General features: G+C 44.1%; 1 long non-coding RNA gene across 2 annotated transcripts in view; it reads left to right on the top strand.

Annotated features, from left to right (window-relative positions):
• The first annotated feature begins 1,963 nt into the window (after positions 1 to 1,963).
• The window catches only part of LOC140425820 (uncharacterized), a 39,487-nt gene continuing 35,450 nt past the window's right edge, over positions 1,964 to 6,000 (top strand). For both annotated transcript variants that reach the window (XR_011948032.1, XR_011948031.1), the window contains exon 1: positions 1,964 to 2,069. This is a non-coding gene — a long non-coding RNA (uncharacterized lncRNA). The remainder of the gene's footprint in view (positions 2,070 to 6,000) is intronic.

Below are 6,000 nucleotides of genomic sequence, written 5' to 3'. Positions count from 1 at the left end.
CAGTGGACAGGAATGGGACTGCAAGGACCCCCAGATTCAAAGTCCTGGAGTCCAGGACCAGGTAAGTATGTGGAAGTCGCATGACGGGGAGGGTAGGTGAAGTTTGGGTGGCTGTCGGGTGAGTGGAGGCAGAGTCTTGATGGAGATGCTGCGGGGGTGGGGGAGGAGAAGGAGGACCTGGGGCTGAAAGGGAGAACAGGCCTTGATGGGGGGTCGGGGGGAGGTGGGGGGAGTGGTGCCCAATGTGGAAACTGGGCTCTTGAAGGAGGCTGACAGGAAGTGGTCCTTAAGTAACCACATGAAGGCCTCAATTGGGGCGAGCTAAGCCTTGCCTGCCCCACATAAAATTGCTGACACTTTGGGGGCCGACAGGAGGGCAGTGGGAAGTCCACCTGTGAAATTGTATGGGCTCCCTCCCTACCTGCAAACATGTCAGTGAAAGAGCATCAAATTCTTCCCTGTTGGTTCAAATCAAAATACTGCATGAGAGGCAACTTTCCCATGCATTTGCTTTCTGTGTTCTTTTAGCTGGTGCAGGTTGTATGTTAGGGAGGTACTGCAGAAGACTCCTTGTTGAGTTGTTGTGGTGCCTCCTGCAGACTGTGCACATGGCAGCCACAGTACACCGAACCTAATCTGTGTGTAACTGAGAACCTCTTATCATGTTGACAACGCAACCTTCTTGCCAACTATTAGCATCACAAATTATTGGGACAGCATGAAGAATAGGCAAATCTGATATTCCCACAAGTCAGTTTTGGAAAAAGGCCCTTGAACAGGCAGAGGATCCTTATTATCAGGCGGCACAATGGCACAGCGGTTAGCATTGCTGCCTCACAGCTCCAGGGTCCCAGGTTCAATCCCAGCCTCGCGTGACTGTCTGTGTGGAGTCTGCACCTTCTCCCCGTGTCTGTGTGGGTTTCCTCCGGGTGCTCCGATTTCCTCCCACAGTTCAAAGATGTGCAGGTTGGGTGGATTGGCCATGCTAAATTGCCCCTTAGTTTCCAAAAGGTTAGGTGGGGTAACTGTGTTACGGGATAGGGTGGAGGAGTAGGGTGCTCTTTCCAAGGACCAGTGCAGACCCTATGGGCCGAATGGCCTCCTTCTGCACTGTAAGTTCTGTGAATTCTATTTGAATATATCAGTGAGGTCAGCAATCCTTGCAGCTAGACATTCTCCCCGTGTCTGCGTGGGTTTCCTCCGGGTGCTCTGGTTTCCTCCCACAGTCCAAAGATGTGCAGGTTAGGTGGATTGGCCATGCTAAATTGTCACTTAGCGTCCAAAGGTTAGGTGGAGTTCAGTGCAGACTTGATAGGCTGAATGGCCTCCTTCTGCACTCTAGGGTTTCTATGAGGATTCTATGACATCTGAGATGACTAAAAGTCACCTGAGCCAATATGGCAGCTAATGAGCCTCCAGGAGATCGTAACCCCAAATTCATCTCTCCAAAGCTTAATTTTTTGCTCAACAGGCATTGCATTTCTCAATTCCCCTGCCAATATATCTGAAGTGCCCAGTTTTCTCCACCTGTTAGAGAATTAGTCTGCTACAATTGAGCTTAATGTAGAACGTGCTGTTTTTAACAATAAAGAATCAGAATCAAAAATTTAATCCAGACAAAATAAACATTTTTGTAACAGCTCCAACAACTGTAATAACAAATGCCTCCACATCACAATTAGATAGAGGAAACTGAACTTGAAAAAAAATTAGAACCTTTCCTATCTGCTTTTCACTTTAGGAGTTCCAGAGTGCCCACAGAAAAAGCAGAGCGGCTGGTCCATTAGCACGTGACCTGTCAAGGTGGAAATCTTCGTCTCTGTCACCCAACAGGTGTTAACTTGAGCTGTGGGCAAGGTGCTCTAAAATAAAGCAGCCCGTTCAGGCAGTAGTTGTTCAGCTCATTGTGACGCTGACTCATGTAGATGTAAAATAAGAACAACAATACTCAGGTGCATGTGGATACAGGGCAGATGGAATCTCAGTCTTAATGTTAGAACCTTGATGTCCTCTCACTGATGATGGAACGTGAATCAGCATTGCTGGGCTAATCTACATTTACGACATTGGTGAGTTATGGAAAACAGCAGAGACGTCTGTCACTGAGGAGATGGGGGAGGGGGGGGGGGGGGTGGTGGCGGGCGACAGGCTCTAGCTGTGAACTTCCGCAGCTTTGATGTGGAGATGCCGGCGTTGGATTAGGGTGGGCACAGTAAGAAGTCTCACAACACCAGGTTAAAGTCCAACAGGTTTGTTTCGAATCACTCTGCAGCTTGTAAGTGAGGCTGCCAATTCTGTATAACCTCTGGGCTTAACTCGTCATGTGTGGAGTTACAAGTGCGTTTGCACAGTTAGAATGATATGAGAAGCTTTTGTGAAAGTTGACATTCGGTACACTGGGCCCCATCCCCCCTACCATTGCCACTTATCCGTTTTCACCACAGCCCCCACGGAGATTATGTTCAACTTGAACCCTGGTGATCTGAATCGAATATGAGTACGCAGAGCTCCATTTCACACTGGCCCAGACTTGCTTCATGCGCAAGGCAGGATAAAATTACCAAGTCAAGGCGCGCGCGTGTGCTTTCCTTCTCCACAATGTCATCTTGGAAAAAGATACTCAGCTTTACTTCGACTCAGATAAAGTTAATCACTGAGATGCAACTGATATTCATGAAGGGACAAAATGAGGCGCATTTGTGCAAGCTGCAGTGATGAATCAGAAACCCGATTATTAATGTAAAAAAAAAGTATCAGCAACTTACGGCAGAGTTTCTTCAATCTTCAAAGATGCTGACACATGGACAGACTGCCACCTAGTGCAGCAAATTTTGGTTTAGCTAAAGCATCGGAAAAGAATGGAATAAGTAGAGACAAGCATGAGTAGATTTAACAAGCAATCAAGAAGGCAAATAGTATGTTCGCCATTACTGCAAAAGGATTTGACTACATGAATAAGGAAGTCTTGCTGCAGTTGTATATGTTGTATTACCTTTGGTGGTAATATGTCATTGTTCTTTGCCTTTTGATCCAGAATGGTCCAATGACTTGATGACAAAGAAACCACCAATCATCAGATTGAATCAAAACTAACTTTTTGGATAACGATTAATTAAATGAAGTTCGCACACACTACTGAGCTATAATTAATAATAAAGTAATATTGAATCTGTCTCGCAGTAATCAATAATCTAGTAGTCACTAATGATATCCTCATGTTAACTCTCTTCTATTCTACTCCTCGTGCTGTACTCAGTCTTTCTCCTTTGCTAACTACCCAGCATTCCCTGAGGTCTGATATTTATACTGAGAACTGGTGATGCCCTCTAGTGTTTGAATTACACTGAGATGCAATAATTAACCCTTCACTGGCATGCCTATATACATATCATTACAGTATAGAGCCTTGGTGAGACCACACCAGGGGTACTGTGTGCAGTTTTTGTTTCTTTACCCAAGGAAAGATAGACTTGCAATTGAGGGAGTGCAACAAAGGTACACCAGGCTAATCCCTGGGATGGTGGGTTTATCCTATAAGAGGAGATCGAGGAGGCCGGGCTTGTATTCTTGAGAGTTTAGAAGAACGAGAGATGATTTAATTGAAGTGCAAAAAAATATTTTAATCTCTGGATTATTTTCTGAGCCATTTGCAAATTGGCAGGGGGCAAATAAGATTAAAGAATTGAATGCAGGGCTCAAAGGCTGGTGTGGGAGAAGTGGGTTCTGGTTCATAGGGCACTGATACCAGTACTGGTCGACACCTGAACTATGCTGGGACCAGTATTCCAGCAAGCCACATAATTAGGGAAGTAGAGAGAGTTTTAAACTAAATAGTGGGGGCAAGGAATCAAATTTGGAAGATAAATCAAAGAATAGTTACAAGAAAGAAAAAAAGGTAATAATCTGGGAAATGAAAAACAGACATGACAGGAGAAGACATGGAGTACACATCTAAGACTAAATCAGCAGATTCGGCTACTGTTTACAAAAATAATAAAACAACAAAACTAAAGGCTTTGTATCTGAATGCGTGTAGCATTCATAGAATCATAGAGTCCTTACAGTGCAGAAGCAGCCCATTCGGCCCATCAAGTCTGCACTGACTCTCCAAAAGAGCACCCCACCTAGGCCCAATCCCCCACCCTATCCCTGTAACCCCATCTAGGGGCTGGTTTAGCACAGGGCTAAATCGCTGACTTTGAAAGCAGACCAAGGCAGGCCAGCAGCACGGTTCAATTCCCGTACCAGCCTCCCGAACAGGCGCTGGAATGTGGCGATGAGGGGCTTTTCACAGAAACTTCATTTGAAGCCTACTTGTTACAATAGCGAGTTTCATTTCATTTTTCATAGGGGCAATTTAGCACAGCTAACCCACCTAGCCTGCACATCTTTTGACTGTGGCTAGAAACCGGAGCATCCGGAGGAAACAAACGCAGACATGGGAAGAATGTGCAAACTCCAAACAGACAGTCACCCGAGGTCAGAATCGAACCCGGGTCCCTGGCACTGTGAGGCAGCAGTGCTCGCCACTGTGCCACCCCTAAATAAAACACATGAACTGATAGCTAGATATAAATAAATAAATATGATCTGATAGCCATTACAGAGACAAGGCTGCAGGATGATATAGATTGGAACCTGAATAATAATGGGTACATGACATTTAAGAAAGGCAGGAAACTAGGATAAGCTGGAGGGCTGGCTCTATTAGTTAATGGTAGTATTAGCACAACAGAGAGGGTTGACCTAAGTTTAGGAAACCAGGATACAGAAGCAGTTTGGGTAGAGAGGAGAAATGAAAAAGACAAGAAATCGCTTATGAGGGTGGTGTACAGGCTCCCTAACAGTAACTATATGGTACGACATGGTAAAAAGTAAGAAGTGATAGCTTGTCAGAAGGGTACAGCAATAATCATTGGGGATTTTAATATACATATAGACTGGGAAAATCAGATAGGCAAAGGTAGCCTCAATGAGGAACTTATAAAATGTTTTCAGGATAGTTTCTCAGAACAGCACATTCTGGCGCCAACCAGAGAGCAGATTATACTAGACCGGGTATTGTGCAACGAGATAGGATTAATCAATGATCTCATAGCGAAGGTACCCCTAAGTAACAGTGATCATAACATGATTAAATTTTGCATTCAGTCTGATGCGAGAAAAATGTGTCTAAGACTAGTATTTTAAGCTTAAAAGAGGGCAATTCTGAAGGCATGAAATCAGAGCTGGCTAAAGTGATCTGGCAAATCCGGTTAAGAAATAGGTCAATTGAGATACCGTGGCGGACATTTAACGGGACATTTCAGATTACACAGAATAGATAGATTCAAATAAGAAAGAAAAATTCCAAAGGGAGGGTTTGCCATCCATGGTTAACTAAAAGTGTTAAAGATAGTATCAAACTTAAAGAAATTGTGAAAGACGGGTGGCAGATCAGAAGATTGGACAGAATATGAAAACCAACAAAGAATGATTAAAAATGAATGAGGGAAAAATTTAAGTACGCGTGAAAGCTAGCTAGAAATATAAAGACCGACAGTAAGAGTTTCTATTGATATTTTAAAAAGAAGAGTTAACATGGTGAATGTTGGTCCTATAGAAAGTGAGGCTCGGGTATTAATAATGGGAAACAAGGAACTGGCAGGTGAATTGAACAGGTTTTGTTTTATTCATTTACGAGTTGTGGGAATTGCTGGCTAGGCCAGTTTTATTGCCCACCGCTAAATGCTCGTGAGAAGCTGGTGGTGAACCGCCTGCTTGAACTGCTGCAGTCCATGTAGCAAAGGTACATCCATCATACTGGTAGTGAGGGAGTTCCAGGCCTTTGGCCTAGTGACCATTGAAATGTGGCTGGTGCGTTTTTCATGCCAAATGGCACAACTTCATCTGGAGTTACAAAAGCTGAAATCCCCTTCACCCTTTCGGATAAGGTACCTGCCAGTAACCTTTAAGTAAATCCAGTTTCGAAATAAAAACTGATTGTCCCACTTTCTTAAT

Source organism: Scyliorhinus torazame, chromosome 6 (genome assembly GCF_047496885.1).
Source record: "Scyliorhinus torazame isolate Kashiwa2021f chromosome 6, sScyTor2.1, whole genome shotgun sequence".
Taxonomy (NCBI): domain Eukaryota; kingdom Metazoa; phylum Chordata; class Chondrichthyes; order Carcharhiniformes; family Scyliorhinidae; genus Scyliorhinus; species Scyliorhinus torazame.
The sequence above is the reverse complement of the archived record's forward strand: the minus strand, read 5'-3'. Positions and strand labels throughout refer to the sequence as shown.